Source organism: Pygocentrus nattereri, chromosome 24, assembly GCF_015220715.1.
Source record: "Pygocentrus nattereri isolate fPygNat1 chromosome 24, fPygNat1.pri, whole genome shotgun sequence".
Taxonomy (NCBI): Eukaryota; Metazoa; Chordata; class Actinopteri; order Characiformes; family Serrasalmidae; genus Pygocentrus; species Pygocentrus nattereri.
The window spans coordinates 11,416,147-11,443,831 of NC_051234.1; the positions used below are offsets into that span (position 1 = coordinate 11,416,147).

The following is a 27,685-nucleotide window of genomic DNA, read 5'->3' on the forward strand; positions in this document are numbered from 1 at the left end:
CTTGTCTCTTGGAATGGAAATGTGATAATCATATTTTTATGCCAATAATCATATTTTTATGTGAGACTCAACTGCTCGTCTGCCATGGCAGTTGAGAAGCACGCTGGTCGTACAAGACCATTTGGTCAGGCTTGGCTGTCGTTATAGCGCCCCTTGCTGTAACGCTCAAAATGCAGCTCTTGCTTGCGTCACGTTATGAAATGCATTGTGACACATTTTTGAACGCAACTATGCAAGAAATCCGGTCTGCGTAGCTCAAAGTGTCTGCATTTGCATCCTTGTGTGGAGTATGTTTCAGGCCTTACAGCCATAGATATAGATACCTAGATGTTATGATGCAATGGCACTGCCATTTCAAAATCACTACTGGAGTGCATTCAGTACCATTACAGAGTGGCAGTTTAAGAAAGAAACTGTCCAAAATTACACTATTTCAAGTATATTGCTCTCAGAAAGCAGGATAGGATTACATAACAGGGGGAACACAGTGATCCTCGCTTGAAGCTTCAAAGATCAGATACTGAATGTAGATATTTCCAGGTTCCTGAAGACTACAATTAAAAGTCTTGTGTGGTTGGAGAGGAAGAATAACGGCCTGTAATCCTGTAAAGATTGAAGTGTGTTACTCTTATTTTTCGCATCACTCCAATTTTCTCTGGCTTTCCAGACCTCCACAGCAGACCAGCATCTTGGCAAGGCCGCACCTAGAGCACAGCCTCTAAGGCTCTAGGGTGCGTCTAAGTCAGAGGCACATTTGCACCATGTCTGCAGTTCCCTGAAGGCTGTACAAGTACAAGTACAAGTGAACACACTCTCTGTAGCGAACACAGTTCTTCAATTTTAATGCACAACTGCTGTTTATACACTGAATTGAACACACTGGGAAAAAATACATAGATACACCTCATACACACTTACATGTGCAACACCTGCTCTCATGTAAATAGAACAAATTTGTCCTATATGCTTTGTGAATAGGCAAAGAGTTAAACACTATATTGCCAAAACTATTTGCTTGTCTACCTTCACACTCATATGAACTTGAGTGACATCCCATTCTTAATCCATAGGGTTTAATATGGGAAGGCTTTCCACAAGGGTTAGGAGTGTGTTAATGGGAATTTTTGACCACTTTTCCAGAAGCGCATTTGTAAGACACTGATATTGGAAGAGAAGGCCTGGCTCACAGTCTCTGCTAATTCATCTCAAAGGTGTTCTATCGGGATGAGGTCAGGACTCTGTACAGGCTAGTCAAGTTCTTCCACACCAAACTCTCTCATCCATTGTGCACTGGTGTGCGGTCATGTTGGAACAGGAAGGAGCCGTCTTCAAACTGTTCCCACAAAGTTGGGAGCATGAAATTGTCCAAAATCTCTTGGTCTGCTGAACCATTAAGAGTTCCTTTCACTGGAACAGAGCCCAACTCCTGAAAAGCAACCCCACACCATAATTCCCCCTCCACCGAACTTTACACTTGGCATGATGCAGTGAGACAATTATCATTCTCCCGGCAGCCACCAAACCCAGACTCGTCCCTCAGGTTACCAGATGGAGAAGCATGATTCGTCACCCCAGAGAACACGTCTCCACTGCTTTACACCACTGCATTTGACACTTTGCGTTGCACTTAGATGCAGCTGCTCAGCCTTGGAAACCCATTCTATGAAGCTCTCTATGCTGTTCTTGAGCTAATCTGAAGGCCACATGAAGTCTGGAAGGAGGTCTGTAGCGATTGACTCTTGGTGACCTGCGAACTATGTGCCTCAGCATCCACTGACCCCACTCTGTCATTTTATGTAGCCTACCACTTTGTGGCTGAGTTGCTGACATTAATAATAGTACCACTGACAGTTGACTGTGGAATATTTAGAAGCGAGGAAAATTCATGACTGGACATCCTATCATGGTATCAAGCTGGAATTCTCTGAGATCCTGAGAGCGACCCATTCTTTCACAAATGTTTGTAGAAGCAGTCTGCATGCCTAGGTGCTTGGTTTTATACACCGGTGGCCATGGAAGTGATTGGAACACCTGAATTCAATGATTTGGATGGATGAGTGAATACTATTGGAAATATAGTGTACAAGTATTCCTACTCTCTCATAGTTTACTCAAAATGATGTCTATTTTCTACTCCTACCTAATTTATATCTGTTTTTATTTCTTCCTAATATATGTGAGTTTATGTGCAATTATGTCTATCTATCTATCTATCTATCTATCTATCTATCTATCTATCTATCTATCTATCTATCTATCTATCTATCTATAAAATGCAGAAAAGTTATTGCACATCTCACATTTCACTAATATGTCAAAATCAGCAGTAATGAAGCAGTAATGGTGCATTAAAATGTTCGGAAGTGTGTCTCTGTAGACGACGTGTTCACTTACTCACTTAGAAAATCAACAAATACAATTTATTTGACCTGGGGGTGCCCACACTATCGCACACGACTGCATATCTAGGCTAGATTTAAGATGATTTGCTGAAATGTTTTAGCAGCGAGTCGAGTCTGTGCTGAGTGCAGCAGAGTGTGGTGCAGTGACAATGTTGGGGTGGGTTAGTGGTCAGTTCAGTGAAGCACCACTGTCTCCCAGCAGCCCGCGCTCTGACGTCACTGTGCGCTGGGAGATGGTCAGAGCGAAATGTCACCAACTGGCCAGACCAGCGGGACAGGACACTTCTGCTGCTCTGAGCAGAGCGCTGAGAGGCTCTCACACGTCCTTCACGAGAGCTGCCTGTGTATGTGCATAATACAACTGAAACTATTGATCACTGCTGTAATCAATTATCCAATCTACTGTTACTGGATTAATAAACTAATATAACTACTCTATCTACTCAGACACCGTCTCCATGAGGACTGAATTTAAGACAGTAGCTATTACAGAATAAGAGTCCTAACTTCATAATCTCATCATTAACTCCAGATAAGAAAACAGTATCACACAAACATCCTGACCAGACTAAACCTCCTAAATACTGTCCTAACTTTAGGATAAACTAAACTTCTGTTTAAGGTCTGTTTCTATGGTTTTTAGGCAGCTGTGTCAGGCAGCATAGTACACTACCAGCATAATGAGCTACATTTATTTAAACTGTAAAACGCTGCTTTCATTGTGAGAAGTTTTTCTTTTTTAACTCTGCGGTTTAAAAATCTCAGACGCTGCAGACTCGAACTCTACCGTCCCTCTTATTACCTTCATGTGTTAATGTTGATGATGAAACATTACAGTGATGGCAGTAAACAAAGAGAGACAGAGCTGAACGTGTGTCTGTTTATTAGGAGGAATAACGTTAGCGCGCCCTGCTAAAGTGTTTGGGAAATGGAGACTGAAACTGGGGAGCAGCAACGGTCTGATAAACAGCAGGGGGCACTCTCACATTATTCACTACTTCCAGGTGATCACACTTTAGTTCTGTTTGACCTTTTTTACATCAGTAACAGCAGCTGTGAGTCCCATTTTTAACATTATTTTGATTACGTGTTTACGTTTTAGCTGTTAACTTCTAGGTAACAGTAAGTTAAGATCTTATAAGATGCTGTAAGGTAAGAAAATGATCCTAAATTGAAATATGATTTGACTGTGTGGATCATATAAACATTATACACCACTTTTTAAAATGAAACAATAGAAGCCATATCGCCCCCTACACTTCTTATAGTGTGTTACAGTCTGTCAGAATGACTGTGTGGATCATATGAACATTATAGAGCACTTTATAAATTAAACAGTAGAAGCCATATCGCCCCCTACACTTCCTGTACTGTATTACAGTCTGTGGGAATCAGATGTCCATTACAAAACATGAAGGCTTTTGTTTGCCATGTCAACTTCTTTGTAGGCGACTAATCAGCTTTGATGAGTAACCTAATAGATGCAGCTGTGGTGTCCAATAAGCACGATGGTGCTGTTTTCTGTTATAAGACTCTCTGTCTGTCTTTCTCAGCTCTTCAGAATCCCCCTTTTATCTCCTACTAAATGGAATAAAAGCAGTGTAGATAATACCAGGTAAAAAAAATAACCTTCATAAAGCTGCATGATGGACCAGAGGAGCTTCAGCACGAGAGAAAAGCAGAGAGAGAGAGAGAGAGAGAGCTCTTAAGAGCCTCCATTATCCATCACATTCCTCCTCCAGAGAGGACAAAAGCAGAGGGAGAGAGACGTGAGGGATTAGGAGAAGAGCAGCACTGAGATCTGACAGTGCTCTGATTTAGAAACAGAGAGATGGACGCTCTGACTCGCTTGTCTTGTTTATCTGTCGCACTCTGACCTTCGTCCTGCAGCAGGTGTATGTTTTAGGGGAAATCTGTATGTTTATCCCAGCAAAACAGTGTGTGGAGTTAATGCATTTAGTCTTACACTGGACCTACGAGGCTAATGTAGCTAACAAGTAATGGAAGCTTATACCCACCAGTTAGCATGATGCTAACTGCACAGCTAAATCTTCACCTCACTCCATGTGTTCAGTGACCTCTAATAGGCATGCTCTTCTCTATCATTTCTCTTTTCTCGCTTTCTATCACTCTACATCATTTCTCTTTATTTTTTTTTTTCATTTGTCTCTACCTCTCTATCATTTCTCTGTCTCTCTTTTCTCTCTCTATCATTTCTCTCTAGCTTTTTCCCTATCATCTATCTCTCTCTCTCTACCTCTCTCTTTCTATTATATCTCCCTTTTGTAGTGTTGCTCCCTCTGTCTCTCTCTCTCTTTCTCTCACCCCCACCCCTCTCTCTGTCTGTAAATAAAAGGTGAGTAAATATTATTAATATTCAGCTTTGATCTCAGTTAATTGAACAGTAGAGTTGAATAATACTGAGCGGTTTTGTCTGAACTGTAAACAGGAACAGAAGTACAGATAAAATTCAGACCTAAAGATGCTGATACTGTTTTAGCTCTGCTCTGATATGGAAGCTGTAGGCTGATGTACGTGCACACACACACACACACACACACACACACACACACACACACGCACACACACACACACACACACACACACTTTTTAAACCGCCTATGCTTCTGGGTCTTGGGGGGATGGTGGTTGAAGCCCATCCCAGCAGTCATTGTGCAGAAGGCAGGAAACCCTGGACAGGTCGCCAGTCCATCACAGGGCAGACGCACAGACACAATAAAGCTGCGTTATGAAACCTCAAGTCGTCTAAGTTTCTCCTGAGAACCTCAAACGTTACAGTACTTTGTAGTTCATTTAGCAAAAAAAGCCCGAATCTCTGAATCCCAAAAACTAAATACCTACCCAGCGAACGAATATCTGAATAGTCCAGCCCTAATAAACACATCATCAAATATCAGTTTGAGATATCGTTCAAATTTTTAAACTGTGAGTGTGTTTATATGCACTTAATAATCTGATAACTGAAGAAAATCAGGTTTTGTTAGTAATCTGATAAATGTGTTTACATGCAGTTGAGTAATCAGATAATGAGGATACTCCAGGTCCAGATGAGTCAGACAGTAATCAGATTTCTGATTTCTGATAAATCCCTAGTTTTTAGCTATGCTAACATACTTAATCCATGTGTTTATAGACAACAGCGAGTCCATTGCCAGAAACCGCATAATAAAGTTTATTAGAGATTATTGAATGACTCCACATGCTTTGAGAGAAAAGTGTGATGACTTAGGCATGTTAGCATCATGCTAACTGGTGTACATAAGCTTCCATTACTTCTTAGCTACATTAGCTTCGTAGCTCCAGTGTAAAACTAAAGAAGCCGAGTTCAGACACCCTACAGGTTTTGTATGTACAAGATGGAGAATGTGACGGAGAGAAAGAACACGTTTTTGTTAATGTATCAGTCTCAAACAATCCTCTGTTCTCCAGCGTCTCTCAGCGTTTCTCTTTTTCTGTCAGTATCTGCTTGAAAATCAGCGTCAGAAGAAGCTGGTTCTTGACTTGAGGGCAGAGAAGAGCAGGTTTATCTCAGTCCCGGGTGACTGTGTGGATCGTAGGTACAGCAGCGGAAATCTCCATGATAAGCTCTATCTCTCAGCACCCACACAACTATTTGCATAATTACCCTTTCAACTATTTTTACATAATCCCTTTATTTCCAGAGGTTTCGCCATCACTGCCCGAAATGAGGAGATGCCTCGGGTTCCCCTGCCATGCCTACGGTACCCAGCAACAGTCTGGACACGCCTGTTTATTCCTTACATTTTAGGCGTTTTACATTTTACAATGACAGTGAAGATAATAAAGCTATGAAATAACATCTGGAATTAAACAGTGCTCCACACGTCGGATATTTCAGATCTTTTAAAAGCTCTTAAGCATTAAAGGGTTCTTTGGAGCAACACTATGGACGGATCACTTTTGGTTCCCTAAAGAACCTTTCAGTGGTTGGTTCTTTAAAGAATGATTTTTGTAAAGCTTCTTCTGCAATGTAAAGGTTCTATGACCATTTAAAAAAGCAGTTCTCCAAGGGTTCTTCAGTAAAGGCAATGGTTATACACAGAACTGTGACAAGAAGCATTTAAATGCATTACTGGTTCTTTATCTGTTTAAATGGTTCTGTCTGACACCTATCTATCTGAGTTCCACTACTGTTTTTGTAACTATATAGAACCTTTACAGTCATGCCAACCAAATTAGGAGGGGAGAGGCCGTTGATAATATTATTGTTATTATCATTTTTAAAAGTACTGTAACTATTAATGGGGGTGCAATCTTTTATTTTAGACGTAGTTCTGCACTGAAATCACATGGTGTCGCCTGGGGTTTGGATCTGAAAGACCACCAAATAATCAGTCGGATCACAGAGGCTGCAAAAAGAATGGTATCTTTTACTTTAATGCCCAGTTTATGTCACATGTATCTGTAAATATCACTGGGCAAAAAGACTGGAACAGAGTTAATTAACTCCCAACCATCAAGTCATCCATCTGAACATGTGCCACAGAGCTTATCTGGCTCCCAGGGTCAGACACTTAATGGGTTAAAGTCCTCATCTCTACTGTACTTCCTGTCCACAAAAGGCTCTGGGGAACTTTTATGCACATTATAATGGACTGCCCCAGTCTCTTGTGTCTTTGGGAGACCTCTTTGACTGAGATCCACCCTGAGCTTCAATTGCTTAATGATAACTCAAGATTCTTAAAGTGACTCTTATTAGTCCCACAAAGGGGACATTTCACCTCTGCATTTTAACCCATCCGAGCAGTGAGCACACTTGACCAGAGCGGTGGGCAGCCCTAACCACAGTGCCCAGGGTGCAGTTGGGGGATAGGGGCCTTGATCAAGGGCACTCTAGTCACGTACTGTCGGCTGAGGAGATCGAACTGGCCACCTTCCCTAACCTCCAGCCCATAACTGCCCCAAAACAGAGGAACCGGGATCAAACCCTCTATAACTGTGATCCCAGACTAATGTGCTACACACCATGCCACCGAAAGGGTAATCCTGGAATCCCATTACAGAATCCCAGAATATATGGCTGGCCGGCTAAACTGCAGCAAAAATAAGTCATCGTCTGACAGCTGCCCCCTCATAACCCGTCTATACATCACCGGCTCTATACCCAATTGATCATCCTCAATCTGGAATGATCATCCACAAGAATCAACAGTGCAGGCCCTGAAACTCTTCAAACATGGAATTGCAGATGTTTTAATACCAATCACCGATTGCCTTTCAGCACGATCGGCTAATAGCCAATACTGATCGAGGGTGGGGCTGGATGCCACATTTAAAGCCATAGTTAGTAAATCTGGAGAACAACTATTAATATTTGAACTCAACAGTAAAACAAATACACCCCTCCCTTCGGTGCTCCTTCAGAAGCTCTGCCCCCCAAATTCATGGACGTGCAACGCTAAGGTGAGCAACACAAGTCAAAAAAACTGAGCTAAACTTTATTTTGTGATAGTTTTATGGCTCAGTCTGATTTGATCAGACTCTGAAGATCAGACTACACATTTAGCGAGTGGTATTAGGTTAATTTCTGGCTGATTCCAGGTTGTTTAGCTGTTCTTCTGTCACAGCTGCTGACTGAAAAGGTGCTTAGTGGTGATGACAGTTTGGGAATTTAGTGTAAGGAGCTGGAGAACGAACTGCCGGCTGTGCAGCGAGTGGGCAGAGTTCATTACTCTGATGTAGCAACAAGCTGCTTGTTAAGGAATTTGGCTGAAGGAACTGCGAACATTAAAACATATTAAACGCCGCGCTCACGGCCCAGTTTATTTATTTCTTTATTTATTTAACTGTTATTTCTTTATTTATTTAATGGTCGTGTGTTTTCGCCAATAATATCACGGCTGTGAAAATCTACAGCGACCAAATCACAACCATGATGCTATTTCATGATAACACACTCCCTCTCGGGTTCTACTGCTTAAATATGCTTAAGGAAAAAAAGTTTTTGTTAGTGAAATAGATATGATGAGGCTTCCTGTTTGCCAGCTTCTTGTTCAAATTTTCTGTTCCACCTTAAAAGTTCAAAAACTGCAGAAGTAAAGGTACCATCTGTATGTCCCACACTCTTAAAAAAGATGGTTCTTCAAGGGTTCTTTAGTAAATAAAATGGTTCTATATAGAACTGTGAACACTCAAAGAACCCTTTGTATGATTAAATGGTTCCTTGCATCATGGAAGGTTCTTCAATTTGATGGAGAATGTGCTGTATAAGTTTCTACATAGAACCTTTTTGAAAAGGGTTCTACATAGCACCAAAAAGCGTTCTTCTATTGTTGCAATGTCAAGGTTGTAATGCCAGAAGAACCCTTTTTGGTGCTGTGTAGAACCATATACAACACATTCTTCTTCATTCTGAAGAACCATTTCACCATGTACCATGACCTAAAGCATGCAAATTGTTTTTGAGTGTTTATGTTTAAGAACCATCTTAACTAAAGAACCCTTGAAGAACCATCGTTTTCAAGAAAAATCCTGCTTCATTCAATTTTTTCCCCCTACATTAATATTTCTGAATATGATACTTAACCTGGATTTCCAGATGAATAAAAAAATCTCTGTATATTATTTTTATAGGTAAATTAATCTCCTGCTATTATAACATTAGTTTTTTTTTTTTTGGTTTTGTTGGAGGATGAGGAGAGATCGTGAGGAACGGCCCATAAGCCTTCAGATCAAAATGTTTTCCATGATTACTGAAACATATTCCGGCTCCTCAGCTTGGCGCTGTGAGTGCAGGCTGATGGATTGTGACACTAAACTCCTCCTGGACACTTTGCAGTGCGTCTAATAACTGATTCATCTGCTGTTAAAGCTGGCAGGAGAACCTTCCTCACGGCTAGAACTCTAATCACTGTTCCTTCTGTTCCTGCAGTGTTTTACAGGCACACAGTCCAACCGCGCGACCTCCCCAACAACAACAGGAAACGATGAATATAGCTCTCATGCAGCTCTCAGCCCAATATCGGTCCGTATCGGTATTTAGTCCATCACAATCCGATTGGCTCACTTATAATAGTGCTAACTTACAGTCATACGCAACGGTTTGTGCACCCCAGCCCACTGTAGCAGCTGGCTAGCAATATCCTAGCAACCACCTGGGACACCATAGCAGCAATTCAGCTCTCAATCACACAGGGACAGGAATACACAGCCTTTATTTTGCTTTGTTGAATCTTTCAACAACACAGCTCTTCCCAAAAGCACTATTTCTTGAAACAAACAACTGTCTTAGTGGCAAATCTTCTTCTTCTTCTTTCGGCTGCTCCCTTTAGGGGTCGCCACAGCAGATCATCTGCCTTCATCTTGCCCTATGCACTGCATCCTGTACTTTTACACCAACCATGTCCACCTTCACTACATCCATAAACCTTCTCTGAGGTCTACCTCTTCTCCTTCTACATGGCAGCTCCATCTCCAACATTCTTTGACCAATATATCCACTATTCCTCCTCAACACATGTCCAACACATCTCAACCTGGCCTCTCTGGCTTTATCTCCAAACTGCTCCACCTTCGCTGTCCCTCTGATCTGCTCATTTCTAATCTTGTCCAGCCTTGACATTCCCAACGAAAATCTCAGCATCTTCACCTCCGCCACCTCCAGCTCAGCCTCCTGTCTTTTAGACAAAGCCACAGTCTCCAAACCATACATCATAGCAGGACGCACTACTGTCTTGTAAACCTTCCCTTTCACTCTTGCTGCTATCCTTCTGTCACACATCAGCCCTTACACCCGTCTCCACCCACTCCATCCTGCCTGCACCCTCTTCCTCACCTCTTTTTTGCACTGTCCATTGCTCTGGATGGTTGACCCAAGATATTTGAAGTCATCTACCTTTACGACCTCTACTCCTTGCATCTTCACCTTTCCACCTGCCTCCCTCTCATTCACACACATGTATTCCATCTTGTCTCTACTGACCTTCATTGCTCTCCTTTCCAGTGCAAACCTCCACCTCTCCAGATTCTCTTCCACCTGCTCTCTACTCTCACCACAGATTACAATGTCATCTGCAAACATCATGGTCCATGGAGCCTCCTGCCTGACCTCATGTGTCAACCTTTCCATCACCATTGCAAACAAGAAGGGGCTCAAAACTGATCCCTGATGTAACCCTACCTTTTTCAGCTACACCTGACTTCCTCATACAGTACCACAGTTCCTCTCTTGGCACCCTATCATATGCCTTCTCTAGATCCACAAAGACACAATGTAGCTCCTCCTGACCTTCTCTGTACTTCTCTACCAACACTATCAACGCAAAAATTGCATCTGTGGTACTCTTTGTGGGCATGAAACCAAACTGTTGCTCACTGATCTGAACCTCTCGCCTTAGCCTTGCTTCAACAACTCTTTCCCATACCTTCATGGTGTGGCTCATCAACTTTATACCTCTGTAGTTACTGCAGCTCTGCACATCACCCTTGTTCTTAAAAATGGGGACCAGTACACTGCTTCTCCACTCATCAGGCAGTCTTACTGGCAAATAAAACTATTAAAACCCCACCTACATACATATCACATAGATTCATATGCAGAAATTTAGGCTGGTCAAATGAAACGCTGTTTTTGGTTTTCTAGGTAAAAACATCCTCTACACAGACACACCTCTGCATATTTGTATGATTATTATTATTTTTAAAATTAATGTATATTTACTGAATTTATAAAACCGTCAAGCATAAAATGTCGCCTCTGCAAAAAGTTTTATAACTCATATTTGATGTTTTGTCCCAATATGTTGTAAACAAAGCAAACAACCCTGCATTTTCATTGCCAGCTCACATGTACATTATTTGTCGTTGTATATTCCACATGTACAAAAAATATGTCCCAGATATATTTATCATATAGGTTTTTGCAATATATGAACATGGCCAAAAATGAATGTTAAATTTATTTTAAAATGCATTTATTTATATTAGTTATTATCTGTGTTGAGTTGTAATGAAGGTTACAGATGCAATCAAATGTACTGACTTCTGTGATCTGCACTGTACTTTACATTAACCATGTACGTCTGCAGAGAGACTCTAACATACAATGTATTTCACATAAAAAGATATCAAATCATAACTGCATTTTCACAGAGTATCAGTACCTACAACACGCGCTTCTGTCCTGTTGAAGGATCATTTGATCATTTACTGGAACACAAACTCATTTCTAAAGATATCTGTCACGATTGGCTCCTCCCACTCCATGTGCCTTTTTGTTTTGGTTTAAGTCCTGCCCCCTGTTTGGTTACTCCGCCCCTGATTGTGTTCACCTGTCCCTCATTACCCTTTACTTAAGCCCTGTGTTTGCACTTTGTCTTTGCTGGTCTTTGTATCGGTCTTTGTCCTTGCTCTGTTGGATGTTTGCTTTGTTTGAATATCTGTTGTTGTTTGTTTCTGGTTTGTCATGTCTACCCCACGATCTGTACGGCTCTTTGACCCTGGACCCTGATTTGGATTTGCCCTCAATAAAAGTTGCTTACCTCCGCACAGGCGTCCGCTACCTCGCTCGCTGTCACAATATCAGTCAGTGAAAAGCATCAGACAGAATTTTGGATATTTTCAGATGGATTTGATAAACACATTTAAATACCTTTGTTTTTGTATGGAACATTTCTATGTGTAATATTTCCACATCCATTTTAAATAAATGCATTTTAAAATGTATTTGGTTAACGTGGGAAAATATTCTGAAACACATTTTAGTGTTTAGAATGTATTTCAGCATCGACTGTGATGTGTTTCAAATGTACTTCAAATATCACCGCTGTCCAATGAAAACTATGTATCTCCATTTTTGTTGATTTTTAGTTTTTTACATCATTTCAACTCAGCTGTTCTTTACATTGTGTATGATGAATGGGCCAATAGAGATGCTCTAAAATCACTTGGAACAAAATCTCTTTACATTGTCTTACATTGAAAAGTAAGAGTGTTTTTACCTTCCCCTGAAAAGTTAATATTTTGGACATATTTTTCATTGGACAGCGACTATATAAAAAAATATATATTCATATATATTTTCCATATGGGTGTATATGATCCTAATCACGCCACTGCATCAACCGAGCTTGCTTTATGGGAGCCATGTTGAAATTAATGTCATTGTCAATCAAACGGCCTCTTTCTGTCAAAATAGGCCGCCCTGGGTCAAATTGAGCAACAAAAAAACGTGCTCTGACGACAGCTGTACGCCTGGCTTGCAAGACTAGTCTCAGGCCTTGTTTCTGTCTCTGGCTCTTGCACAGCAGCACAGCAGATGAAAAATCTCAACCATTTTTTAAAAGATCATCATTGAACTGGAGCACTGCTGAAATGAAACGCTAAAACACTCAGAGAGATGCTTTGGTACATTGAAATGGACACAGATGAGAGTTATCAGGACTGAGGAATGAGCTAATTACGCAATTACTGCATTTTTAAAACCATTTCAGCCTCTTCACTTCAATCCATTAAATCATTCACCCTTTCAACGCTGTCTTCCAGCTTCACCCCGACCATTTCTCTGCTGAACAACACGCACGCCAGAGGACAGCACAGCGTCCAGCCCGGCCCAAAAATAGAACCACATTTCCGCAGCTTTTGGTTCACTGATGCGGTTCCATTAAAGTGAAAACGTGGAGCAGGTGGGTGCATCATGGTTTTTCGCTGGCTGAACACAGCTCTTTAGAAAAACAAAGCAAGTCTGGCAAGCAGACGCCATTAGAGGCCTTTTTTCCTCCATATCTGATGCTCCTCTGAAAGCCTTTGGAGTTTAAGGCTATTCATAAGTTTCCTGTTCCCCTGAGAAAAGCGGACGCCTCTCCTGGGGAATTTCCTTCATTTGGGGTTTAATTACAGCCCTGGGTGATGTCCTCCATCTCTGCTTTGTCCTATTATGGGATTTCGGTTGGCTCTGTGCAAGAGATAGTTCAGCTATAATCAAATTTACTCTAAATCTAGTCCATCAGCAGAAACATATTTGGTGTCTGAAGTTTGCTTCTTTAGTTTTAGCACTGGAGCTTTGAGGCTAATGTAGTGACACTGATGTACCTATAAAATCTATAAAAATGGACAAAAGTATGGGCAAAATTCAGGTTTCCAGGTGGCTGTTACTGTTTCTAACTATGCTAACATACTTTATTTTATGTCTATAGGTAACAGTGAACGATACAGTGTCAGAAACCACATAATCAGCTTATAGCTCTGCTGTGTCCACCAGTTACTGGGCAAGTTTAAAATGAACAAAAAGAGCCAAGGAACTTCCCTAACAATTCTACCACATTTTAGCCCCACCCATTCAGTCTACAGCAGTTTAGCCCCACCCATTCAGTCTACAGCAGTTTAGCCCCATCCATTCAGCCTACAGCTGTTTAGACCTGCCCATTCAGTCTACAGCAGTTTAGCCCTGTCCATTCAGCCTACAGCTGTTTAGACCTGCCCATTCAGTCTACAGCAGTTTAGCCCCACCCATTCAGTCTACAGCAGTTTAGCCCCTCCTTTTCAGGCTACAGCAGTTTAGCCCCGTCCATTCAGCCTACAGCTGTTTAGCCTCACCTGTTCAGGCTACAGCAGTTTAGACCTGCCCATTCAGTCTACAATAGTTTATCCCCACCAATTCAGTCTACAGCAGTTTAGCCTCACCTGTTCAGGCTACAGCAGTTTAGACCTGCCCATTCAGTCTACAATAGTTTATCCCCACCAATTCAGTCTACAGCAGTTTAGCCAGAACTATTTAGGCTACAGCAGGTTAGCTCTACCCATTTAACCTACAGCAGTTTAGCCCCGACTTTTCAGGCTACAGCAGTTTAGCTCCACCCATTTACCCTACAGCAGTTTAGCCCCACCTATTCAGGCTACAGCAGTTTAGCCTCACCCTTTCAGCTTTGATTTACAATGTGTGAAGCCAAGAAGGTCACTCTAGGCCTCTTATTAAGTTCTAGATACATCACTTAGTTGGCTTAATGTTTTAGGCAGGTTTCTGTTTGCTACTAAGAATGTTAAAGAGCGGCGGCAGCTCTGTCAGAACTGAAAGAGTGACTGTAACACTGAAACTCTTACAAGCTAAGATATATAATAATGTCTGTTACAAACTTCACATAAAACATATAGCTTGACCTTTACAAGCTAGAATGGTTGAAAAATGTTTACGTGCACCTGCGTTAGCTTAATGTTAACGTGTCATTAGGAATCCCATAGTGGCGCTTACAGAAATTAGCATTACGTTATTAGAATTATTATTGTTAGTGCTTGTTGTGATATTTATAATCCAAACTGAAGTCCTTGCTCTAACACTCACAGCCCACCACTGATAAACGTACATGAACAATGTAAGTGGAGCCCAAAATGAGGATAAACATGGCATACAGGGCTCTTTAAAGCGCTCTTTTCTGATGGTGTCACTATGGCTGTTACGGCAGCCGAGCTGAAAGGGGAAATGTAACGGATCAGTTGCTCTCAGTGTCGCTCTGCTCTCTGTAGTTTAAACATCTCTCTGACATCCACAACATGGCTGTCTGAGACTCTAACTCCCTCAGACAGGACCGCCGCCGCCAGGGGGGCTTCTGGACAAGGCTGTTAAAGCGTAAAGGTGTGATGCCGTAACAAAGAGAGTCCAGGTGGCAGAGAAAACACACTGCAGTGGCTCAGCTCTGACTCAGACAGAGAGAGAGAGCTGAGCACAGCTGAAACCGTCTCTCCAGATTATCCCCTCTTCTTTAGTCTGTCACATTAAAGCGAGAGTTCAGGGACATATCAGATTTACCCAGTTGCCCGTTTACACCAAATGAGCTTGATCCGCCAAGACATGTTCAGTGTCTGAAGTTTGCTTCTCCAGTTTTAGCACTGGAGCTATGAAGCTAATAACTAATGGAAGCCTAGGCACATCAATAAGCGCTGTGCAAACTGCATGCCTTGAGCTGATAAAGGGAATTTCCACTGATTTTCCAAAAAGTCTGTATAATTAAATGGCTAAGATGTAAACAAAGTCACTTACAGTGATTTGGTGTGAAACGCTCTGTTCTAGAGAAATTTACCAAGTCAGAATAGTTCACAGTGGTGGTGATAGGAAACAGACGTCCACCTCTAAAAGCTCCCTCACAGAAAGTTATTACATTAAATAGTTATGAATTCACTGCCTGATGACTGAGACACTGTTTTATGATAGTTTTGATTTGATTTTGACTATATATGCCACAAAGTGCCATCGTGACCTTTTAGTAGACATGAATAATTTTTACATTGGTGGGGGTCCAAAAAAAAAAAAACACCAATTGTTTTTATTATTGCTCCAAAAAAAATCTATTGCTTTTTATATGGTGAGGACATGAAAGGGTTAAAATCCATTCATGATGGAAGGACACATGCAGAGTGTTATGAGGCAAAATAGACCCCAGTTTTCTACAACACAAACATAGTCATTTTATTTACTATCCAAAACTACCAGTGAACCTACACGAGTCTTCTGAGTTTATATGGAATGTTGATGATGGGAAATCTGAAATAATACGTTTTCTTCGGCAGTTCCATAAGCAAGGAATGACATCACTAAAAATAAAATAAAATCTTCAAATCCTGGGGATGAAAGTGCGAGCATTTAATGCCAAGAGAGTTAAACCTAGGATAAATAATGCTTTTCTCAACAATGTACACAGTAAAAATGAGAAAAAAGACGAGTAAAAAGGATAAAGAATAACAAAAAGCAAATGTTTAGGGAGAAACAAATAATTAAAACAAAGTTGAAAGTGTCAAAGCACCTAATGACCAAAGGGGTGAAGCAAGGTCATTTTCACTGAAAATAATATAGTTTTTCAAAATAAAAATTAAGAATTGTATTTTGAAAAAATGTAATAATATTATATCAATATATTATATTATATTATATTGTATCCATATTAACAGAGCCGGTTTATGAGGAGCCTGGCCACTTCTTATTTCCCCCATTATATATCAAAAGCAGGACTGCTAAACAGCAGAGGGCGCCTATGATGGACTCCTCACTGAATGGCAGTAAAGGGCTAAAAATGAAAAGCTAAAATAGTTTTTAATCACACGCCCAGAACTTTCCTTTAATTTTAGAAAGTAGAAGGATGTATTTCACTAAACAAATAAAAACATCTCACCTATATATTTTTGGGCAGCAGACACTAACGTAACTGGAACTGAGTGCTGATTGGTTGGCGAGCGAAGCAGCTCATTGGCTGTTTGCACTCACAGATGTCATGAACGAACATGAGATGCCGTTTTAAACTCCTATAACTCGAGTTTAAAAAGCTCTTAAAAATATAACAGCAGTGTTCAAATGTTTTATGCCGCTCTGTGTTCAGGAAATGATTGTATTCTTTCATAATTAAAAATGTTGAAACATTTATAAACTGTGATTTTACTCAAATGCTCCATATCAACTCATTCATTCTGGACTCACGCAGGAGCGCCCTCTAGCGTTGGAGACAAGTTCTCTGATATTAATATCATGTAAAACATGTTTGCTTTCTAAATGCTGAGTTAAACATTCATGGATGATATGAAGTGTTAATGGAAGATGTATGAATGTGTTATGTAGACACAGGTAAAGTGCTCCTAATTTAACTGTGTACTGTTTAACTATGTTATGCTATTTTTTTTTAAACAGTGTGCCACCCCAAACAAAATCTCTGGGTCTAAGCTGGCCACTTAATTTAAGTTATAGCTACGCCCTGCATTGGCCTCACAGCTCCAGTGCTAAAACTAAAGAAGTAAACTTTAGACACCAGACACGTCTCAGCTGATCAGCTACATCTGGAGTATTATCAGTTCAACAGCTCTGGAGTGCAGCGAGTCACAGCTATTGTTGCAGATGGAGCTGATTTACCGTCTTTGAGGGCTCATTTAAAGTCGCTGTGGTTTTAGGAACCGTGCTTGAATGATTAATGTCCATCAGCAAGTGAAGTGGAGAGGCCTGCGCACACGCCGCTGCACACAGACTGCATCAGTAAGCGCAAAGGAACAAAGACCCGAGCAGGAGGAACACGCCACCTTGCACATTTCTGACATGGCCACCATTAAACTTGCAGCAGTTTTTGGCAGACTTTCGCATTTCCAGCCGGAGGAGGTCAACAGGAAGTAAACGCTCCGACCCCTCAGACATTATGTTTAAGTTAATAAAACCCAATTAACCTGATTTTCAGCTGAAGGGGAATTCCACCCATTTTTCAAAATCTCTGCATAATTCAGTGCGTGAGATCTAATCAGAGTGGTTCAGGGCAGTTTGGTGTGACATGGTTCAGATGTCTTTACAGTGGGGGTCATAGGAACCAGGGGTCACCATGACTACAACACAACTACAGACATTTTATTTACTGTCTAAAACCACCAGTGAACCTACACGAGTCTTCTGAGTTTATATGGAATGCTGACGATGGAAAATAGTGGAAAATCTGAAATAATACGTTTTCTTTGGGTACTATTCTGCATGTATTCCTCCACCATGAATGGATCAGTCATCAGGCAGTGACTTCATAACCATTTCAAGTAGTAACTTTCAAGTAGAAAAGCTTTTAGAGGTGGACGTCTGGTTCCTATCGCCACCACTGTGAACAATACTGAATGAATTCTGAATTCTGTTTCTCTAGAATGGAGCATTTCACCACTCTGAACACCTCCGTTTACATCTTAAACACTTACATATGGAAAATTGAGAAAAATCTGTGGAGTTCCCCTTTTTTGAGAACCTTTGCAGCGCTACTGGAGGTTTTAAACACCTCAGTGTCGCTGCTGGACTAAGAACCAAAAATATCCAGCCAACAGTGTACTGTGGGCAGCGTCCTGTGACCACTGATGAAGTGACCAACACAAACTGTGCAGCAGCAGGTGAGCTATCGTCTCTGACTTTACATCTACAAGGTGGACTGACATTGTAGGAGTGTCTAATAGAATGGACAGTGAGTGGACACAATGTTTAAGAACTCCAGCAGCACTGCTGTGTCTGATTCACTCAGACCAGCGCAGCACACAATAACACACCACCACCACATCAGTGTTACTGCAGTGCTGAGAATGACCCACCACACAAATATTACCTGCTCTGTGAGGGTCCTAACCACTGAAGAACAGGGTAAAGGGGGCTGTACATAGAGGACAGTGGTTACAGGCCTAATTATTTATCTTGGTGATTTACTTACACTCTGCTCAGCTCAGTGTACCTTTAAACGTATTCAGTCACCGTTTGAAATTAAGCCGATCAGCCTACTCCCACGGTGAAGATAATGAACTGAGTTCTCAGGAAAATTAAAAATAACTGGCATTTTTCTTGAATCAATGATCTCAGTAATGAACGTCTTGTCCAGCGAGTTCTATCCAGCATGGAGCTGTGAGTGCTGGAGCTCAGTGCTTCAAGAAAACAGCAGAATCTGACCATGCAGCCTTCGTCATGCAGTCTTCATCATCAAATAAGGGTTTAATAATACAACAGTATCAGATTTGGACTGTTAGAATGAATTATGATAATGTTCAGTAAAGTATGACAAAAAATAACCAAATAAAAAAAAATTGTTACTTTTAAACATTTGTTATTTTATTATTTGAAGCTCGAATTTTCTTCCAGTTTTACTTACTTTGAATCATATTTTACAGTGTGTCCTTATTTGTGGCCAAAATAAAATCTCTTTTCCTCAATATGAACATTAAAGTGTAACCATAAAGTATGCCAATATAAACGGTGCATCTTTTGTGCATTCCATTTTATATTATATATCGCTGTTGTCTGAACAAAACCTTGTATCTCCAAAATGAGAACTTTACAGGAGAAGGAAAAAAACATACTCCACTTTTAATGTAAGTCAGTGGAACCAGACGTCTTTCCAAGTCATTTTGGGTCATTTATTTTGGTGCATTTGTCATAAAATTTACATATAACATACAGGATGAGGAGTTCTTTCAAATGATGTCAAAAACTGAAAAATGGAGATATGTGGTTTTGTCCCCACAGCAGCGATATATTATATTATAAACAGGATTCTGAGCTGAACAATGGAAATTTGAGATGTCATGCTTCACTGAATAATTTGGTAAATCATTCAGAGAATTATTTTATTAAACATACGTGATTCAATTTTTGATCATTAGATATTTCAGTGCAGTAACCCAGCGTCCCCAAAACATTCTGCTCTGCTGGCGTTAAATAAATCACATATTAGTCTGAAATATCAATGAAATTTGTCCAAATTTTCCAACTATTATGTGCTGATACTGACATGACTCTGATATCATTGTACATTAAATAATAAAGTTGTTATTTTGGTGCAACTTAGTTCGGTGTATAAACGCACCAAACACAGAAACAAATATTTTTTAAAACAGGTGGTTTCTCGAGGGTTCTTTAGTAAAGGCAATGGTTTTATATAGAAAATTAAGATGAATATAGAACTGTTTTCAGGCTTATATAGTTATTTGCTTGGTGAAGGTTCTACACAGCACCCAAAAGGTTTCTTCTATGGTTACAAGCTTGATGTGGTGTCATTAGCAGAACCCTTTTTGGTGATACCCTCCTAATAATGGTTTCTTCAAAGGTTCTTTAGTGAAGAAAGTGGTTCTATATAGAAGCATGGACATTTAAAGAACCCTTTGAATGATTAAAAGGTACTCTGCATCAAGAAAGAAAGTGGTTCTATTTAGCACCAAAATGGGTTCTGCTATTGTTGTGATTTCAAGCTCGTAACAAGAGAAGAACCCTTTTGGGTGCTATACAGAACCCTATGCAACACATCTCATCAAACACATCTGTCCATCAATCTGAAGAACATTTTCACAATGTAAAGAACCCTTCAGTCATGCAAAGGGTCATTTAAACGCTTCTATACAGAACCATCATCTTTGTTAAAGAAGCTTTGGAAAACAATCTTTTTTAGAGTGCCTAAAGAATCATTTTTAAAACAACAGGTTATCCATCAAACTGAAGAGCCATTTCACTTTGTGATGAACCATTTATGCATGCAAATGGTTCTATATAGAACTGAGGGTTCTAAATAGAGCTATTCCCTTTACTGTAATGTACAAAGCAGTGGAGTACAGACTGTAGAATCTCCACAACGAGCAGTTCTTTCCATTTTTACATGAAAACAGAGCGAGAGGTGAGTCAGAGAGTAGAGCTGGGTTTACAGCCCTGATCATCTTCATGAGCAGTGAGAGTTCAGAGTGGAGCCTCTTCATACATACAGGCAGAATAAATCAACTTTATTAATAAAGAACCTCTAGAAATAAAGAGCCTTTAGAAATAAATGGCCTTCATAAATAAAGAGCCTTTATAAATATGATAACACATGATCACAGGTTTAAATCTGTCTGTTTGTTTGTTTCACACATGCAGCCCTCGTAAACAAACACACCGAATGTGAAAGGAGCTGAAGAGCCAAACAAGCTGTCCAGGAGGGCATTTGCACAAAAACAACTACAGGAACAATAATGATAACAGAAACATCTACACTAGAACTGCCAGCTCACTAACACTAATAACATCACTGCTGTTAGACCAAAACCTTGTATCTCCATTTTTGATCATTTTTCAGTTTTTGACATAATTTGAAAACGCCTCTTGTTCTTTACATTGTGTGTAAATTTCATGGTGAATGGACCAAAAGAAACGACCCAGAATGACTTGGAAATACGTCTGGTTCCATTGACTTACATTAAAAGTAAAGTAGGTTTTTTCCTTCTCCTGTAAAGTTACCATTGTGGAGATACAATGTTTTGTTCTGACAGCAGCGAGAGAAATAATAACAACAAGAAGACTGGCACCTTTTAAAAGGGTTCTTCAAGGGTTCTTTACTAAACAATATGATTGCAGAACCATAACAGTTCAACATCCATCTAAATGCATGATTAAATGGCTTGTCTCCATGATGGAGAACCTGTTTCTTCAAAGAACTGCAAATGAACATAGAACATAGAACATAGGACAAAAAAGAGTTCTGCTTTTGTTGCAAGCCAAATTCTATAAAGAACTATATGTCAGAGGTTCTCCATCTCAGAGAAGGTTCTTCTCTATGAAGGAAAGCTTCTTGTATATGGTTCTCTTCGAAGAATGTTTTAAAATGGGTATATGTCATACTGAAAATGGGTTCTCTAATGGAACCCTTTTCTGTCTTACCTAGAACCATCTTTAGAAAATCATAAACAAGAGGATCTCCATTGTAGCAAAGATGCTTCTCCTCTGTGAAGGAGAGCCTCTTGTACATGGTTCTTAAGAAACAGTTCTGTATAGTGCTGAAAAGGGTTGACTCATAACAGTAGTGGAACCCTTTTTGGTGCCACGCAGAATCATAGTTTATATGTCTGTAAAGAACCACATACAAGAAGCTCTGCACACTGTGGAGGAGAACCATTTAATCAGCGCACCAGTTGTCCCAGTTCTATATATAAACATTACAAACTCCTTTTAAGGGTGTACTGTACATTTTTATGAAAGAGGGTTCTTCAAGGGTTCTTCAGTGAAGGCAAACACTCAAAAAAACGTACATGCTTGAATGGTTCTCTGCATGGTGAAATCGTTCTCTGGATTGTAGGAGACTGTGTTGTATATAGTTCTACACAGAACCTTCTTGAAAATGGTTCTATGTAGTACCAAATAAGGTTATGCTGTTGTTACATCAAGCCAGTAACAGAAGAAGAACCCCTTTTGGTGCTACATAGAACAATACACAAAATGTTCTCCATTTCCATCAATCTAAAGAACCATTTCAACATGCAAAGAAATATTTAAGCTTGAAATTGTTCTAAATAGAACCCATGATTCTAAAAAGAACAGCTGCCTTTACTAAAGAACCCTTGAAGAACCTTTTCATCATGCACAGATCATTTAAGCATGCAAATGTTCCTTTGAGTGTTCATGGTTCTATATAGAACCATTGTCTTTACTAAAGAACCCTTAAGGAACCATCTTTTCAAAGAGTGTATACAGAACCCCTTTTCAGAAGAGTACACCGCCTCCATTCATAACAGCAACTACAACAACAACAACAAAAACAACAACAACAACAACATCACTACTACTGTTGCTACAGCTATCAGTTCTACTGATAATAAGAGCATCACTGAAGCCAGAGATGAAGAACAGCAGGAGCTCAGTGAACACAGGTTCTTCTACAGGTGAGAGAACCATAGAGGAGCTGACAGCGCGCGATAAACTGAGCTACAACTGGAACCACTGATGACCTCGCAGTGTTATTGATGTTCGCGCGTGTTTCAGTGAAATAAAGCTGGAATAAAAGCGAAGCTCACCGGCGGAGGCAAGTTAGTTCCTCTGGATCATCTGCCCGCGGGATGCTGCTCTCTCTCTCTCTCTCTCTCTCTCTCTCTCTCTCTCTCTCTCTCTCTCTTGTTCTCTTTCAGCACATCTGAAGTGTCCGGGGTTGAATATGTGCTGTCCGCGCGCGTTATTTCAGCCTCAGCATCTCGCGCTGTGCTCCTCCTGCGCGCGGCTGCGGGTGAATAAATCTCAGAATGACAGAAAAACCGCCTTTGTTATTCAGGCACGTTCCTCCACCGCTAAGCAGCGGAGCAGCGCTTAATCCCACCCGTATTCAGTCAAAACCACGCCCACCCCGCACTGGGATTGGCTAGTACAGCCCCACCTGCTGCACTGGGATTGGCTCATAGCGGAGGTTTCCGGATCCTGGACCAGGGTTGGCTAAATCTAGTCCTGCCTCCACTGCTAGGATTGGCTAGTGGGAGCCACGCCCATCCGCGCTGGGATTGGCTTACAGGGACCCTCTTCCTGCAATGTGATTGGCCTGTAGTGCACTTGACCAATTGGCTCATTCTTGTCATGCCTTTCCAATTAGTCCTGCACTGGGATAGGGTAGTAGTCTCCCGTCTCCTGTGCTGTGATTGGCTCGTAGAGTCCTGGCTTCTGTTTCAGGATTGAGGAGTAATAGCTCTGCCATCTCTATTAGGATTGGCTGGTGGGAGCCATGCCACCTGCACTGGGATTGGCTTGTAGTCACTTGTCTCCTGTGCTGTGATTGGCTTGTGGAGTTTCAGTCCCTGTGGCAGGATTGGCTAGTTCTAGCCATGCCTTCCCTGTTAGTACTGGATAGTGGGAGCCACGACCCCCCCCCACCCAGCACCACCCTCCCAAAAAAAACCCCTCTTTCTCAACTGGGATTGTCTAGTAGCATCCTGCCTCCTGTGCTGTGATTGGCTTGTACGGTCTTGGCTCCTGTGTCAGGATTGGCTAGTTATAGCCCTGCCCAGCCCTGGCTAGTGGGAGCCACACCATCCTGCACTGGGGTTATTGTGTCCCACTGTGCTGTGATTGGCTAGTAGGATCCCATTTTCTAGCTTAGTGGACTAGGTTTTTGTAGTAGCTAATACTGCAATGCTTTGCATTCTAGAATGCTTTCCTGCATTGTGACTGCTCGTTTTACAAAGCACTCTAGAACGGTGCACTGCTTGTGAGTATAAACTACAAGCCAATTGTAGTGCAGGAGTGATGAAGTTTCTGGAACTTTTCTAGATTCAAGAGCACTGGAGTGCTTGTAAGTGTGAACTACTAGCCAATCATTGTGAAGGAAGCTGGGCTTTAGCATGTTAGCATGTGGTTTTAGTTTTCGAGAACGTTTTAGAACAATCTAGAATGGTGCTTTCTAAGAAAAGCTTCTCCAAGGGTTCTCTAGTAAAGGCGAGTTAAAATTACAAAGAACAAATTGAATGTGTAAATGGTCCTTTGCTATGATGGAGGAACTACAATATATATATATATATATATATATATATATATATATATATATATATATATATATATATATATTCACTGCATTTTGAAATGGTTCTTCAGTTTGATATAGAATGTGTTGTATGTGGTTGTATATAGAACCTTTTCAAAAATGGTTCTATATAGCACCCAAAAGGGTTCGGCTAATGTCAGGCTTGTAACAGTAGAAGAACCCTTTTTGGTGCTACAGCATATTTTCCATCAATCTGAAGAACAATTTCACCATGAAAAGAAGTGTGAAATGGTTCTGCATAGAACCCGTGGTTCTAAAAAGAACCATTGCCTCTGCTAAAGAACCCTTGAAGAACTTCTCTTTTTAAGTGTGTGCTACACTCTTAAAATAATTGTCCTTTAAGGGTTCTTTAGTGATGAAAATGGTTCTATATAGAATCTTCAAGAATCAAAGAACACTTTGCATGATTAAAGGGTTCTTGGCATTGTAAAATGGTTCTTCAAAATAATGGAAAATGTGCTGTAGAAGGTTTTACATGGAACCTTTTTGAAAAAGCGTTCTTCTATTGTTACAATGTCTAGCTTGCAAGAATAAAAGAACCCCTTTTGGTGCTAAATAGAACCCTGTTCAAATAGGTTCTATATTGAACTACATAAAACACATCCTCCATCAATCTGAAGAACCCTTTCATGATGCAAAGAACACTTTAATCATGCAGAGGGTTCTCTGTGTATATTGTATACTAACGAACCCTTGAAGAACCACTTTATTAAGTATATACTGTATAAAACTGAATCTCATTGCTTTTGAATGTGTTAAATGTAAAAGAATTACTTGTGATGAACCATCAACCAGCTGCCGCACAGAATGGGTGGAGTTTCAACATTCTAGGGCACTTTAGAGTGCTATCAGTGTTCTAGAATGAAGAACAGCTTGAGAGTATGAACTTGTAATGCGGGGAGGTGGGGCTATTCTGAATACAGGTGGGGAAAAAAACCTAAAAACACCTAAAATACCTTGCTGGATGTCGCCCACACTGACCGGGAGAGGGACGCTGGAGGCAGGGCATTAGGTAACCACACTCCTGCACATTTTCCTCTTAGAACTGGAACAATCCACCCAACCAGTGTAGCACATTAGTAACAACGCCTTTATGACTTATTTATAACATAATTATAATGCATGAATGAACAGCCTTACAGCCAGAGCACCAGCCATCCAACAACCCATCTCTATTTTTGGAATAAACACTGCGTTAATATTATTCAAGGCTATTGAACGGCTAGAAATGGATTGATCCATCTCTCTTAGGAGAAGCTTGTTCGGCTTCTTCTGCAGCTCCCCCTGTAGACCTTCCCGCCCATGGTTTCTCAGGATGGAGCTGTGTAACCTTCACCCCCAGATGAGTTTGCTCTCTTGTTCAGAGTGCCGTGTCTAATTGAACTCATGAGACCTGCATTCTTATTGCATCAATAATTCACGCTTATGTGCTTTAACTGAACAATACAGTCAGCCTGGATGTTCCTATTTGTTCATATATATCTATTTATCCTCTGACTGGGCTCCGGATGCTGTTTTCTGGGCTCACAGTGACTAATCGCACGCATCCGTCAGGCCGAATTATGACTTACATTAATCAGCAGAGCGGTCGCAGGAGTTAGAGGATGATAAACAGCACGAGGCTAATAGTGAAATGGCTCTTTATTGATGGCCACTCGCAGATATTCTCCATTCAAATGTCTTGGTTAGTTCATAAATCTATATTTCTGCTGAAGCTCCATGCGGTAGCCTATTTTTGGGGCTTAATTGATACCGTCACACTGGAAAAGCACACGTTCCTCACCTGTTTGAAATGACAGCTTGATTTAGGACATATACACTGTTACAGCGTCAGTCGTATGGAAATAAAAGCCTGTTTTGAATTCACTGGTTTTGTGATGTCACATGTCACATGCGAAGGTTAGGTCCCCAAAATTGTAAAAGTGAAAATAAGTGAACACATCCTCTACCCTCTTACAAACATTGTTTCTTAAGGGGTTCTTTAGTGTATAGAACCATGGAATAGTTCTATGTAGAACCATGAGTTGTACATAGAACCATTTGCATGCTTAAATGGTTCTTCACAAGGTAAAATTGTTCAGGGTGATGGATAATGTGTTCTATATGGAACCTTTTTGAAAATGATTCTCTGTACACTCTTAAAAAAGGTGGTTCTTCAAGGGTTCTTTAGTATGTAGAACCATGGAATAGTTCTATTTAGAACCATGAGTTCTATATAAAACCATTTGCATGCTTAAATTGTTCTTCCTATGGTGAAAGGGTGGGCATTATATTTATATTATTATTATTATTAATAGTAATAATAATAATAATAATAATAATAATGTGAAAATTTTCATACAGGTGAGATCAAGGCAGGTTTCTTTCTCTTCTTTCCTGCCGCCCTTTGTTTTTTAATCATGTTTTCCTTCTTTTCCTTTTTTTACCCCTCCTTCCTCACTTCCTTCCTTTTCTGTGTTATTGAAAATGATTTCTGTCACTCATTCATACTATTTTATTATTTTGTGCTATATTTCCTCCAGGAATTGCTAATCTAGTTATCATTATTATTGTTAAGTGTCTGCAGTGAAAAGTCGGGGCAGGTTGTCCACACATTCCTTATGACTCGTTTACAGTAAACTGTAATAATGACCACAGCTAAGATCGGGTCAGTCTCTTGTAGTTAATGTGATCTTAATAGTCCAGCGATGCTTCAGGGAAACAGGCACGGGTTTATTGTAATGCTGTAATCATTTTAATGCTTTAATAATTGCAGTGATTTCCCCTGTGATCATCACTAGATGTGATGTAGAGTGCAGCAGTGAGGAAAGTACAGAGATAAACAGGGAGGCTGTGAGAAGAACACAGAGCTGATACGGCCATTTCACACGTTTCATTCCGATGTGGAGTGAATGAAGAATGAAGGGTTCCTGAGAGTCCTTTGGGCAGTTTCCCACAGAATGTAGACTGAGACACGAATCCACCAGTGAGGAGGCAGGTGAGAGGCAGATGACGTGTATCTCAGCCCCTCTTCATGGGCTCATAACTCCAGCTGTGAGTCTCGTATGATCTTGTGATTAGATGGAATGTAAAGGATGACTACAGATTCAGGAACTGTTTGAACTGGATTTCTGAGCTGGATCATCACAAAGAGACAGACACAGATATGAAAACAGTGAATTTGGCACACATGGAGGTCATGGACCCCAGTGGGTTAACATAATGTCTGAGGGGCTGTTTTAATGCCACCCTCCATTTTCACTTTTTAAACACAGCTCAGAGCGTTTACTTCCCATTGACCTCCTCCAGCTGGAAATATGAAAAGTTAGGACGTTTAATGCTGGAATAATCCCCCCAAGGTTGTACATTCACATCAGCACCCTCCTGAAAATATCATTTCAATGGATTATGGTACAGTTATGTTCCCTGACTAAAGGTATTGGGATGTACCCCTGAGGGTACCACCACAGTAACTGCCCAGGTGACAGTGTCATACCTTTTTTCTGAACGTGTGACCAGTTATCATGA

At 40.6% G+C, this 27,685-nt stretch overlaps 1 protein-coding gene across 1 annotated transcript in view; it reads right to left on the reverse strand.

The window, feature by feature from the left end:
* Positions 1-22,904, reverse strand: part of zgc:162160 (uncharacterized protein LOC561782 homolog) — a 53,558-nt gene extending 30,654 nt beyond the window's left edge. Inside the window, exon 1 of the mRNA XM_017714457.2 lies at positions 22,671-22,904. The gene's annotated coding sequence lies outside the window, so the exon portion shown is untranslated. The remainder of the gene's footprint in view (positions 1-22,670) is intronic.
* Between the last annotated feature and the right edge of the window lie 4,781 nt (positions 22,905-27,685).